Source organism: Rhinolophus hipposideros (genome assembly GCF_964194185.1).
Source record: "Rhinolophus hipposideros genome assembly, chromosome: 1".
Taxonomy (NCBI): Eukaryota; Metazoa; Chordata; class Mammalia; order Chiroptera; family Rhinolophidae; genus Rhinolophus; species Rhinolophus hipposideros.
This window is the reverse complement of record NC_138047.1, coordinates 85,184,009-85,198,345: the sequence shown is the minus strand read 5'-3', so window position 1 is coordinate 85,198,345 and position 14,337 is coordinate 85,184,009. Positions and strand designations below refer to the sequence as shown.

The 14,337-nt window shown below is 39.9% G+C and overlaps 1 protein-coding gene across 2 annotated transcripts in view; it reads left to right on the top strand.

Moving 5' to 3' along the window:
• The window catches only part of NWD2 (NACHT and WD repeat domain containing 2), a 165,138-nt gene that overhangs the window by 126,993 nt on the left and 23,808 nt on the right, over positions 1-14,337 (top strand). The gene's annotated exons all lie outside the window — the stretch shown is intronic.

The window sequence follows — 14,337 nt, the reverse complement described above, 5'->3', positions numbered from 1 at the left end:
TTTTTTTTTTTTTTTACATTGAAAGAGACAAAAACAATTACTGGCTAAGAATTAAGGAGTTAGGGAGAGACAATTATATCAGGAAAGCATTTCAAGGGAAGCTGCCAGACTTGAACAGAAAAGTTAGCTCTGGGGTATCTGGGCTGCTGTGACCAAAAGAACATAGTAAATTTCACATCTTTCATAATATGATAAAAAGGAAGCATCGCAGTTCATGAGTCCAAATTTATAATACTGAATTGTGAAAGCAACTTATCCTGTGTGTATTTTTTTTAAATGGCTTTGGTCTTCAATTGTAATTTTAAAACAAAGCAGAAGTGTCCACATAGAAAAGTCAATGAGAAGTTTATGTCTTTGTAATTTTCCCACACAACTTCCTCAAGAAAAATTAAGATAAAGAGCTTCTCTCACAGGCAGAGCTAATCACATTTTTTTATTAAATCGGTGTCTCAGCTGCAGTACTCACTGTTTAATCCTCGCTGGCTGTCATCTGACTCTAAGGAATACAATACCGTGTTTCCCCAAAAATAAGACCGGGTCTTATATTAATTTTTGCTCCAAAAGACGCATTAGGGCTTATGTTCAGGGGATGTCCTCCTGAAAAATCATGCTAGGGCTTATTTTCTGGTTAGTCTTATTTTTGGGGAAACAGTAGGAAGAGACCTGGATTTAGGCAACATGAACTCCTTATGCCAGATTTTTTTTTTTCAATTCCAAACATCTTGGTTAACATAAGTACTTTTTACATTTCCTTTTTTTTTTTTTTTTTTGCTTCTTTCAAATGCACTTACTTCATGAGCTACAAGTTTTAAAGTTAGTACTTTTGAATTACAATGATGGATTTCCTTTTTAAATCACTCATTTGAAGAATCCATCATATACTTTGGTGGCCAAATATTTCCCTTATACCTAACGTTACAATAGATCTCCTTGACACTTAAGACCGCTTTCTGCCTATTGGCGATATGAAGTAAATTTCCAATCCAGACCTTCAGTTCGTAATGTGGTTTGCCTCATGGGCCTCTTTCTCCAGAATTAATTTAATTCTTTAGCCTTTCAGTAAAGTCCTGTCTCCGTGCTTTTACTCAAGACTATAACTTTACTGCTGCTTCCTTTGGGTATATTCCCATCCCAGCAGCAACTGTGTCACCTACGAGCTGCTTGAAAATACAGCCATCTATGCTTATCCATGGAAAACACATTCCAAGACCCCCAGTGATTTCTGAAAGCGCACATAGCACCAAACCCTACATATAGTGTTTTTTCCTAAACATACATACCTATGATATTTTATCAATTAGGCACAGTAAGAGATAACCAATAATAAAAACACTATGCAGTAATAAAAGTTATGTGAAATGTGGTCTCTCCCTTTCAAAATATCTTATTGTACTATACTCACCTTTTCACATAAAGGAAGCACATTATGGCGTCTCTTTAGCTATCAGAATTGCCTACATCACCCTTCTTGTGCTTTGAGGCCCTTATTGAAGTAAAATAAGGGTTACTGGAACACAAGCACTGTGACATCACAACAGTCAATCTGATAACCGAGGCCTCTGCGAAGTGACTAAGAGGGAGCAGCACATCTAGCATGGACATGCTGGACAAAGAGGTGATTTTTGTCCAGCACGGGGAGGAGGATGCAGCAGAATGACAAGATTTCATCACGCTACTCACAATGGTGTGTAATTTAAAACTTAGGATTTCAGGAATTTTCCACTTAATATTTTTGGACTGCAGTTGACTGCAGGTAACTGAAACTGCAGAAAGGGAAGATAAGAGGAGACTAGTGTGCAGATTCTCCACCACCTTCCTACAGAATCAAAAACTCGGGTGGGGCTCAGACCTGTGTGACCAAGCCCTCCAGGTGATTCTGATGTGTGCTCAAGGTTGAGGACCACGGCACCAGGTTTTCTTTCTCAGGCTGTCAGGCCCTTCTTTTCTGTCTTCCCGATTTTCCAAATCAGTAAGTAGCAAGTAACTGGAGCTAAGCCAGATTGTAGACACTGCATCCCTAACCATCTTAGAACTTGAGAGCTTCAGTCACTTTGGAAGTCGACTGAATCTAAACAGATACACATGGGTAAATTGCGTCTCTTAACAATCCCTTATCCTTAGTCTGCCTTCCCATCTACTTTAATATTCCTGGTGTTAGTCTCCAAAAGTGTTCCTGTCCTATATATCTGAAGTAATGAAGAAGCACAGGGCTAACAGCTCAATTCCCCACCACAGTAATCTTTCCAGTGGGAAAACAAAAAAGAAATTATCTTCCCAGATTGTGTTTTGGGGCTTAGAGCTTGTTCAGCACAGATTTTTTTTTTTTTCCGTTTGGCTGTGGCTATTAACCAAATTGCAATGGGAAGGAATTGCCCAGCCTTAGAAAATCAGAGTGATGGCATATAGTTCCCCCTCACAGGAGACAGAGTTCTCAGTCATCATCAATTCACTTAGGGCCATTTTAAGAATAAAAATCGTCCCGATTCTTGCCAAGGTTTAGAAAGCCAACTAAAAACTCTAATATACTGCTTTTCAGCTGTGGGACTAATTACTTTGTGTGTTTGCTCTTGACAGTGGCTAACAAATGGGCATTTTGTGGAAGCCATGATGGAGTATTTTGCTCTTATTGTGACTCTTAGTGCATTATAAACGAAATGCAGACTGTATACATTTTAATCTCAATCAGTCTACATTGCTTGAAATGAGGTTTGGAAAAGCCTGAAAGCCTTTCCCTATAGAACAATGGTTATACTTCTTTTATTGTGGTTCCTACAATTAAATTATGTTTAAAAGTGAACTTCAACAGGATACATTTGGCAAGAAGGAGCATTCGGGATTCAGTCACATGTGCTATCATTAATTGATGTTGTGTAGTCGTTTCGTACAAGGCACTGATATTTGTCAAGAAAAACAAGTAAGAATAACACTCATTTTAAGAAAAACATAAGTATCCATAAATCACTCATTAAATTAGGAACCGTGTCTCCTGAAAGAGCCCATAATGTGTAATTTGTGGAGCTTTTTCACTTATCCAATCACAAAACCTGTCTACTCTCTCTCCTTGGAAAGAAATTTCATTTCCCTCTTTATGAGAAACAAAGGACATTCACCAGGAACCCCTGGCTGCCCATACTCATCTCCACCTCACAATATCTCCTCATCTCCATTTGGCTCAATTTGCCAAGTGTCTCAGCATGAAAAGCTGCTCTTCAAAGATACCACCTCAGCCTCAGCTGCCCGAGGATCTTCGCTGCCAGTTACCCCTTTCTCTTATGTATCTTTAGTTCCTCTCTGTCTACTAGTATCTCTATGTGACTTACAAACTTGGAGTCTCTCCCCTCCGTGACTCTCATTCCATTGCTTTGGACAACAACCCTCCTCTTTTCTCACCTGGACTCTAAACTAGGCCCTGTAATGGCAGCTTGTTTCTTCTCAGCATGTTATGCCAGGATTACCTTGTTAATCGACATATGTGATTATGTTATTAAGAGTACCCTACTCAAAAACTCAGTGATATCCAAAAAGAATTAGAAAAACAAAATTCTTAATTTCCCAGTGACAAATGTGATGAGTTACTAATGTTTAGGCACTGAATTAAATAGTATGCTGTTAACCAAGTGAATAATCACAGAGGCATTACAGGGAAGAAAAGAACGTTAGCTCATTTTTATCAGATACTTTCTTCTTCTGCAATATTACTTAAATGCAATGTACTTCACCCATATTTAGAATATGTCTATTGATCAATTAAATTTTCATTTGAAGAAATAATTGTTGAACAAACTCAAAAAGAGTCTATAGGCTTTGGTAAATATGAATGATGGAGATTTAGTTAAGGGTCTTGGAGTTTGCAAACTGGGAACACAGCTAGGCAAAACCCTAGAACTGTTCCAAAGAAGAAAGAAACGTTAGAAGTTCTTATGGTAAAAAGTACATTCTTGTTAAGTATCAGTCCTGCATTCTTAGCCCTAGGATTCATCCAGGACAGTTATCAGTCAGCTATCAGGCAGTCACGATGATGGGTACCAGGAGATCTGGTCACTCCCAATGGTCTGGATAATGGATGTCAGGTGGATGGATATGTGAGTCCTTCAGGGGGTAATCAAGTGGTCAGGATATGTGAGTCCTTCAGGGGATAATTAAACAGTTAACTGAAGGTCCAGATTTACATCCAGGCATTGACGCAGGACTGGGAAGTTCAAAAAAGTTCTGGAAAGTTCAAAAAAGTTTAAGTTCCCAGGCTAATTAGCACAAGAAGGGAGTCTTTCCTCATGCCTCAACCTTCATAATGTTAATAAATTTAGTAGCTTGGTTAAAATGACTCCATTTTATATATTCCCTATTTTCACTCTTTCCTCATCATTATGGAAGCCCTTGTGTGAGGTAGAAAGAAAAGACTAGAATTAGAAATTCGAAGTTCCAGCCCTGGTTCTTCTTCACTAATTCAGCACCATAGGTTCTGGCATGTCATTTAATCTTTGGGAAGGACTCAGTTTCTTTATCAGTGTGGGTACAGAGCCAGGAGTACAGTTTCCAGGCTCTCAGCCTCATGTGGAAAGGTGCTGGTTCAGGTAGTAAATGGCCATCAACTGTGATTGGATGGCCATCAGCTGTGGATAGTTGGCCGTCAGCTGTAACCAGTGAGCCATTGGCCACTAATATAACTGCCGTGGCTACGCTAGCAGTAAATGGGGGCTAGTAAGAAGATGATGGCTAAGCTAGCAAGTGGCAGAGTGTGGATTGCGGTTCGTGTGGCTCCTGCTTCCTGTGTCTCCAACCTAGCCACCAGTGAGACTATAGTGGTATGATTCCCCTATCTATGGCCTCGTGGATGTTCCTTTTTGACCTTACCATGCCCTGCGTTCTTACGTGGGGAGCAGGACCAGAGACCCCGTATGACACCCTGCATGACAATCTGTAAAATGAGGGGTTAGAACTACATTTTTTTCCTAAGGTTTCTACCAAGTCTAAGATTTTATTATTTTAGCCATCACCATTATCTTTTGTCAGGTCTTGTTATACAAAATGTACTAGTTGTTAAGTTTGAAGAACCATTTTCATAGCATAGGCAACTATACTTTGAATGCTGAAGATTTCTTGATGGTCAAGAGGTCTCAATCCAAGTCATGAACCCCAGGAGGAGAGGATTAGGGTGTTTACTTCTTCCTAATATTTCCATGAAATCACCAAGAATAAAGTCTACTGGAAGGAAAAGCATTGGGAAGATTACCAGGCCCTCAGCACACCACTCCCATGAGCTGCCATGTATTCATCCAACAATAATTACTGAACCTTTTTGATGTGTCAGGCACTGTTGTAGGCACGAGAATATAGTGATGGGCAAGACAGATAAGGACCCTGCATTCTTGGAGCTTACAGTAGAGAAAACAGATAATGAATAAGAAAATACATGAATTTTTAAAAGGTCATTTTAGTACAATAACACATATAAGAATTAAGAAATACATTAAGCACAATAAGAAACAAGGCGAAGTGTTATAATAGGCACTTGAATCGCTAATGTAGTTCGAGCAAACAGAGAAGGTGACATCTGAGCTGAGACTAGAATGACTGTCAATCACACGTGCAAACCTGGGGGCCCCAGTCAGGCTACCCAAACAGAAGTCAGGGTTTTAGTGGGCCTATTCTAGGGGAAACAACTAGGAGTCAGGTCCATTTACCCCAGTGGTGACAGCTTCTCTAAAGTTGAGGCAACTTCAGACCCAATTCAAAGCTCAGATTCTCTGTAGGGCAAAGCTAAAATGCATAGATAATCTTTGATATCGTATAACAGCAACCCTCCACTTGTTCTTTTTTTTTTTTTTTTAACGACAAGATGAGGTTTACATTGATGCAAATCTGCTATGGAAGAAGTAGGCTTCAGGTCATGAGCAATGTCCCTTTTAGTCTCATTCAGGAATGTATAACAATGGAAATTAGTAAGAAGGTCACTGTTACTCGCCCTAATAATTTTTCATTACAACTACAGTGATTCCTTTTCCGTAACAGTTAACATCACAGTAATCAGAGGCTGTGGAATCATGCCCACATTCCCCCACCAGTCCCACTTGGTTGGACCACCTGTCCCTTAAATTCCATTAAGACCAAGACTTTCATTTCTAACAAGTGTGTGTGTGTGTGTGTCTGAACAGGGTCACGATATAAAATGGGTTTCTTACTCTAGGTCACTGCTGAAAAAGTTTGACAAATATATTGCTCTATCTCATAAAGAGGTCTAAGAAACATTTTCATGATTTCACCCAAAGTACTCTGACATACATTATCTCAGACTATGTTAAAATTTTTATCAGGCAGGTAGGAGTATGTGATGTCATCACAGAGTCACGGGGGCTGAGGCATTTAAACAGAGGAATGAATGGATCATGGGAGAGCAGCCCATTCGCCTTAACACAGGCACACAGGTAGATAGTAAGTGACTCAAAACCAGGACCCAGACTCAAACTGTTACATTGCAATTTCCTCACTAATTAAATGAGTAGTTTCTAAGGAAATGCAAATCATGCAAATCGGGTCTGTGATTATGGTAAGGATTATCAAAAAAATCCTCTAAAGATTTTCTTTTTAATTTGTAGACAGAGTCAACGTTAATTCATGCTGCTTTTAGACTGTAAATATGCTATGGAGGTTGTCATGGTCCCAAATAAGTGGTGACATCAGAGGCTGAAATGATTAATAACTGCAGAATGGAAGACGTTAGAAATCAGCTTGCGATCTTAAAGGAAATAATAGGTCTAGACAACAATCATCAGTGGTCAGTAAAACCACTCAGTGAAGCAGATATTGGGTGGACGCCACCCCGGCCCTGGTCAGTCTCAGCATTACTGACCTTGGGTCAGACAGATCTTACGGCCTCATGATTGATGCAGTAGGAAAACATAGCATCATCTGTGAACTATTCTGGCCAAAAAACAAAAACAAAAAAACTGAACCTGAATATAATCAAGGCTCTAAATCTAATTGCCAGTTTATAGGAAATGTGGAGGCTAATTAAAGAAGGTAGGTGACAACAGGATGTGTCAATCGGCCAAATTTACGCAGTGGGATAGTCAACAGCATTGATACCCAATCTGGTCCTGGCAGGCTTGTTAAAACACAGATCACTGGGCCACGCTCCCAGAGTTTGTGCTTCAGTAGGACAGGATGGGGTCTGAGAAGAGAATTTGCATTTCCCCTCATGTTCCAGGAAATGCTGAAGCTGCTGGCCCAGGGCCCACACTTTGAAAACCATATTCCTCCCCCTCATGTGGAAAAGCTAGCGGTGCGAGATAAATGAGCTGTTACTTTATAATAGGCACAATCATCAAAATTACTGTAAGACAAATCCTAAAATGCACCCACATCAACTGCCCTTATCCCAGAATTCAGGCAAGTTAGCAGATGAGAGGAATGGTGGAGGGCTCCTTCAAAAGATGGTTATGTGAAAAGCCTATGGAAATACCTTAGCTCCAGGAAAAGTCAACCAAGACAAAACAGTTTGGTCCCAAGGAAATGAGCCGGCATGGAAGGGAGGGGCGGTCTGAGTATAACCTGTGTCCTAAGGCTGGGAAGAGGAAGGCGAGGGGCTCAGAGCAAACGGAGCTGAGGACAGGGAAGGCCGTGGGACTCAGTGGTACGGGAACCGCTGCAGCTGCAGGGACCAGAGAAGGCAGCACCTGCCCCTGGGAAGCCACGGAGGACAGTAGGAGCGAGGGACACCTTCTGTGTAATCACCTGGCTTTGGCATCAGTCACCAGTAACCTTGGCATAAATGTCTTCAGACATCAACTCCAGCATTATGGTCCGTGGTTGGTACTGATGGCAGCAGCTGCACTTTTTAGGCCCCAACAACCCAGGGCTGCTTTGGGCCGCTGCTTCTGGAGACACTGCCTTAGACAAAGGAGGCTTGCCAAGGTAAAAAGGCAGGCAGCCACACCGAGAGCACCAGTCCCCAGAGCATACCTAAAATCCCCCCTCGGACCTCCCAGAACTATTGTGGAGGAATTCAAGGGATCCTGAGCTCCACAGAAAGTAGATGCAATGCCAGATAAATTCCATTTTGTGGCAATGATTTTGAACCTCGTTTATCACCAGCTGCTAGCGCCTAGGAATTATGGATGAGGAGCATTTCCACATGTACTCAATATTTTACAACAGGAAAGAAAGATGATATTCACATGTATATTCCTTTTAATGAAAACAGCTGAAATGCATTTTAAAATACTGGGTCAATTTACTACCATCTAAGGAGAGAGAATATTATGCAAGATATTAGAAGGACTTACAAATGTGAAATTCCGATTACAGATTAGGCATGTACTGACGGGGACACCTGTAAGTTGCAGTGGACCTTCAGTTGCCCAGGCCTTCTTATAGTGGATACCCATTAAGAATGCTGCTGTTGTCATTCAGACAGTAACAGTGAATGAGCCAGCTTTCCTTCTGTCCAGTTCTCAGGCCCACAGTGCCCATGCCAGCCTTCCTCCTAGGCCTGTCTGCTCCATCCCCAGTTCCAAACAAGAACATTTTCTTGGAACTGTGGACCAGCAGTGTGCAGGGGCAATTCAGCTTTTCTGTAAGGCTTGCAGAGCAGCGCTGAAAGACCTCCCCAGGACCTGTGCACACACACAGGCGGTTTGGAAAGAAGCCTTAGGCATGCTGACCCCTGCAAGGCCGCAGAATGAGAAGTGAAAGCCTGCTGTGGACCAGCCATTGTGCAATGCACCCAAGCCTGGATAAGTGCCCGGCCAGCTGGACGGGGCTGCAGGTACCAGGCCCTGCAGGAACTGAAACATGACTGGAATCCACATTTTTAAGGATGGGGTGAGAAATCAGATCGGAGTATGGGACTTCTTAAACGTTAAATAATTGATGCCATTTCCACTGAAATAAGGCCCTCAATATTTGCCAGCTTAGTATGGGATATTGAGTGTGATAGTCTTTATAAAAGCAAAAAAGAAATTGGAAGAACCTAGTATCAGTAAGGAAAATGGTGAAGAATACCTGGAGTATGCTTATGATGGGATATTATAACTAATACAAAGGAATAAACTACATCTAAATTTATCAACAGTCATCACAAAAATATAAGAATGAAAAAAGGTGTGGAATATGCCCATATACATATATATATACACATTTGTACATATAAAATATAAAAACAGACTGAAAGGGTGTATAGAAAATTTGTAATATGTGCATCTTGGGAAGGAAGAGGGGGGAATCAGCCTGAAATTGCAGGTCAAAGGGGAATTCAACTTTATGTGTTGTGTTTTATTTCCTTTATTTAAAAACTGTCTGTTGGAGAAGTTTCTAGTGAAGATGGTAGAGCAGGTAAATACTGCTTGCCTCTTCTCCGAACCATATCAAAATTACAACTAAACTCTACCAGTATTGGTTCAATGATTGTAACAAATGCACCATACTTATGTAAGATGTTAATAATAGGGAAAATTGGTGGAGGGGATGCTAAATGGGAATTTCCAGTATTATCTACTTGAGTTTTCTGTAAGTCTAAAACTGTTCTAAAAAACAGTCTATTAATGTTTTTAAAAATCACTTTGAAAATATGACCAAATGTTGATTTGTCAAGCTGCACTGTGGAGAAATAGTTATTTTATGCTTGTATGATCTCTTTTTTGTTGTTTCTCAGAATTAGAAAAATAGAAACTTGAAAATAATTCTGTCCCACACATTGTGAATTAGTAATTATATTGGACAATTTTACTCTCTATTTTCCTGTTTCTATTAACACTAGTACATTAAAAGTCTCATAGAATAAGTCCAGGATATAAGCTAAACATTGCTCAACTTCTGTGTATACACATCTTTATGCAAAAAGTAGGGTGGATTTCTAAAAGTGGAATTTTATCCCAACTGCCAAATTACCTTTTCAGCAGGGTTATGCCTGTTTTTATTGGTACTCTGTGTCTGAGTGTGCCCATTTCCTTGCCTAGACACCACTAGGTGTTGTTATTATTTTCCCCGATTAGTTTGATAAGCAAAAAGATCTTATCACATGTGTTTTCATTTGTAATCCTATGATTGTTAATAGAGTTGAGCATTCTTTTTCATGCTTGCTGGCATTTGTTTTTCTGTTTCCAAGAGTTATTCGTGTCCTTCGTCCATTTTTCCATTGCTTTATAGAGCCCTGTATAAATGTTATCATTATTATCATTCTCTTCTTCTGGACTTCTCTAACACCATTTTACACTTCCTCCTCCTGCTTCTATGCCCCCATAAAGGTTGGTGGTCCTCAGCCAGGCTCTTTCCACTCTGTAAGTCCCCCTTGAGCTATCGAATCCCTGCAGATACAGGCATAACTCGGAAATATTGTGGGTGCAGTTCCAGACAATTGCAATAAAGCACGTATTGCAACATAACAAGTTGTAATCATTTTGCTGGTGGAGGGTCTTGCCTTCAGTTTGTTAAAAAACATACCTGTGAAGTGCAATAGAGTGAAGCACAATAAAACGAAATATACCTGCATGACTGCTCCCGTAGAGTGAAAACTCAAAAGGAGCAGGGACTATGATGGTCATGTAAATGTCATCCACTGTCCCAGCTTGCCTGGGAATAAAGAGGTTTCCAGGACTTTCAGTGCTCAAACTGGGATAACCCTGACCAAACTGAAACAGTTGGTCATCCTACAGGTTAAGTTAGGGGCTCAACAAATGTTTGTTGAATGAACGCATGATGACTTCCAAGACTACTTTTCCAGCCAGATGACTCTTTTGACCTCCAGCTCTCTAATTGCTTCATGGAGAGCACCACTTGAACAGTAGGCATCCCACTTCTAATATGTCCAGAACTCTCTCCATCTCTACCTCTGCCACACACACACACACACACACACACACACACACACACACACACACACAAAGACACACAAAAAAAACCCTGCTCTTTTGTATTCACTTTCTCAGTGAATTTTTTCTCCAACATTTTAGAATTCCAATAATCCTGACACATTTCTCAGTTCTCAGTTTTGTAAGATAACTGATCAGGGTTAGGGTTGTAATCTATTCTTTGGAACTGATGATTCTATTCAAAATGAGTCCATTCCCAGTGGTCTGTTAATCCAATTGTTTCACCTTTATGGTTCACTTTGTTCTGATGTTTCTCAAGAATAATACTGTGTTCAGTATTTTCCAGGTAATGAAACTTCCTTACAGACAAAAGCACCTTACAAGCAGTAAAAATAGCAGAATTATTATTGATATAAGTAATTATTGACCTAAGAAAGTTCAGCAGTGATTTAAGTATGTAAATTTCATAACGATAGTTAAACCATAAATACCTGTTTTAAGGGGAAAAAAGGTAACATTATAATTTGTGAGAAAGCGGAGACTCTCAAAGAAACTACATTGAAGCACCAACTTAGTTATTCTTTGCATAAATAAAATTGGTAAATCATTTATGACTTTACCCCTTACGACCATTTTATGATGAGTTACCAAAGATACTAGATCTTATATTGACAAAATCTGCTTCATTTTGTTCATCTTGATACTTGCATTAGTCAGCTCTGGCTGCCATAACAACATACTATATAGAACATGTGGCTTTAACAACAGAAATGTATTTACTCACAGTTCTGGCGTCTGGGGGTCCGAACTCGGGGTGTCAGCATGGTCGGGTTCAGGTGAGGACTCTGCCTGGCTTGCAGACAGTTGCCTCTTGCTATGTGGCAAAGTAAGGTCTGGCTTCACCTCTTTTCTTATAAGGGCACCAGTTCTATGGGCCCCAGGCTCCACCCTTGTAACTTCAATTACCCTCAATCACCTCCTTAAAGGTCCTATCTTCCATAGAGTCACATAGATGAGTTGGGGCTTGAACACAAGAATTTGGGGGGAACACAATTTAGTCCATAGTAATACTGGTCTTCTTTTTTAGAAGAGTTGAATTTAAAGAAATTGATTCCTGCAAACGGTTATTAAAAGGTTAAAAGATTATTAACACAGCATTAATACTGCAAACTGCTTCATTTTTTTAAACTTCTATTTTACATGTGGGTTGTCAGCTGCCCCTAAGCATTGCCTGTGTTCGCTATAAAGGTTAACTCCATACATCTGTTGCTGTTGTTCCAAGTAGCTAATGCAGTCAACCCATTACAATGCTTTTAAGCCTCTTTTTGTCCTCTCCTGGAGAGTGGAGGCGTTTGTCCTGATCTGACCATACATCTTATCACCTTCTTACCACCTGTAAGCAACTATCTATACATTCTTCACCTCTGTTCTAACTTCTGTTTTTCCTTTTTCAATCAAGAGATATTTCATTCCCCTACCTTTCTATCCAGCGGTACTTCTCAGTCTTTATTTCTGATATATGTATGTATGTTGGAGTGTGCTGAATATGTATGTTTCTCTACAAATTATGTTTAAATAGTGGTGCCTTAGATTTTGTCAAGTGCTTTACATTTCACAGAGTGATTTCACCTAGAGTAAGCATTTGATTCTTAAAATAAACCAGAGTAGGTCTGTGGCCACATAAATATACAAGGCTAAACTCTTACCTCCCTTTTCAAATGTGACAGCTGAGATTCAGAGGTGAAGTGACTTGCTAAGGTTACTCCTAACATCTTGCCTTTTCCTAACCTCAAAATAATCTTTACCTGTGGAGGACTTCTGTGCATGAATGCACCACTTTGTCTGTATCTCCTATTTCAGAATCTCATTGTTATAGTCTGTGAAGCACAAGCTCACTATGTTCAAATTGTGGAAATGGATATTTTTTTTGCCCACAAGCAGATGCCAGCACTATCTCCTCATTATGTACTGTGAATTCCGTCATCAATATCTGGATAATTGAATGCATTGAAATGAAAAATACTAAACTTCATATGCTAAGTTTGTCTGCTGGCATGCATTCTTGGCAACCTGCATGCAAGAGTGTATCTCTAATGCTGGAGAGACGAACCGTTTTCTAAAGATATTACCCTTATGTCTGTTGGTGCCAAAGATATGACCTTTCTTAAATATCTTACCCAGATCATCTTCAATGTGAACATTGTGTAGTTCTAACAAATAATGCTTTAGTCACGTGTCATTATTTCCTAATTTATTCCCCCATCATTTCTTGTATCATGTATCAGTCACAATTCTCCAGAGAAATAGAACCAATTATATATATATACATATATGTACATATATATGTTATATGTATATATATATATATATGTGTGTGATAGATGTGTATATAGAGAAAGAGGGTGCCAAAATAATGTATACACATTTTAAGAAAGAAAAAAACTGTATTAAAATTGTAATACTCAACATATACTGATAACAAAAGATGAATACAAGTCATGTGTATGCATTTTTGGCACCCCCAGTGTGTATATGTATATATATATATATATATATATATATATATATATATACACACATATATATGTATATATGTGTATATATACATATATACATACATGTATATATATACATGTATGTATATACACATATATGTATATATATAAAGAATTGGCTCATACAGTTATGGAGGCACAATCTGCCTTCTGCAAGCAGAGATCCAGGAAAGCCAGTGGTCGTCCCAGCCTGAGCCCACAGGCCTGAGACCCAGCACTGCCAATGGTGTAAGTCTCAGTCTGTGTGCAGAAAACCAATGTCACAGTTCATGAAGTCAGGCAGAGAGAGTGGATTCTCCCTTCCTCCACCTCTTTGTTCTATTCAGGCTTCCAACTGATTGGATCATGTGCACCCACATTGGAGATGGGGACCTGCTTTACTCAGTCTGCTGATTCTGGATGCTAGCTCATCCAGAAACATCTCACCGACACACCAGGAAATAACGTTTAGCCAAATAGCTGAGCATGGCATAGTCAGGTTGACACATAAAATTAACCATCACATCCCCCGTTCTCCATTTCCTCTTGAGTCTGATGACACATGAAACACAATTTGAGTAACTGAGTTTCAATTCACTTCTACATAAAGTACCTTATACTATGTTAGTATTCAAACATTTAAGAGTCAGTTGTGAAGGTGTTTCATAATCTTTTAAAAACATGAAGAAAACATTAAGTGTGTGAGGCAGGTGCAGCTGACTCTTTGGTATGTCGGTCGGTAATATTCCACAGTAGAGCTCTGACTGGGAAAGTTGGATGTGAGCTCCAGGGAAGACATCACAACCATCTCTGACCGCCCACCCAACAATAAGTCAGACAAGAAGAATGCCACCACCCAGGGTCATAGCATTGAACCCCTGGAGTGTGCAATGCATGGGCTGTAGGGCCGAGCATGGTGGCCCTGCCAAGGGCTCTGACTGGAAGAGCCATCACAGGCAAATAAGTCATCTGAAGTCACTCTTGGAAGGGAGTGTAGC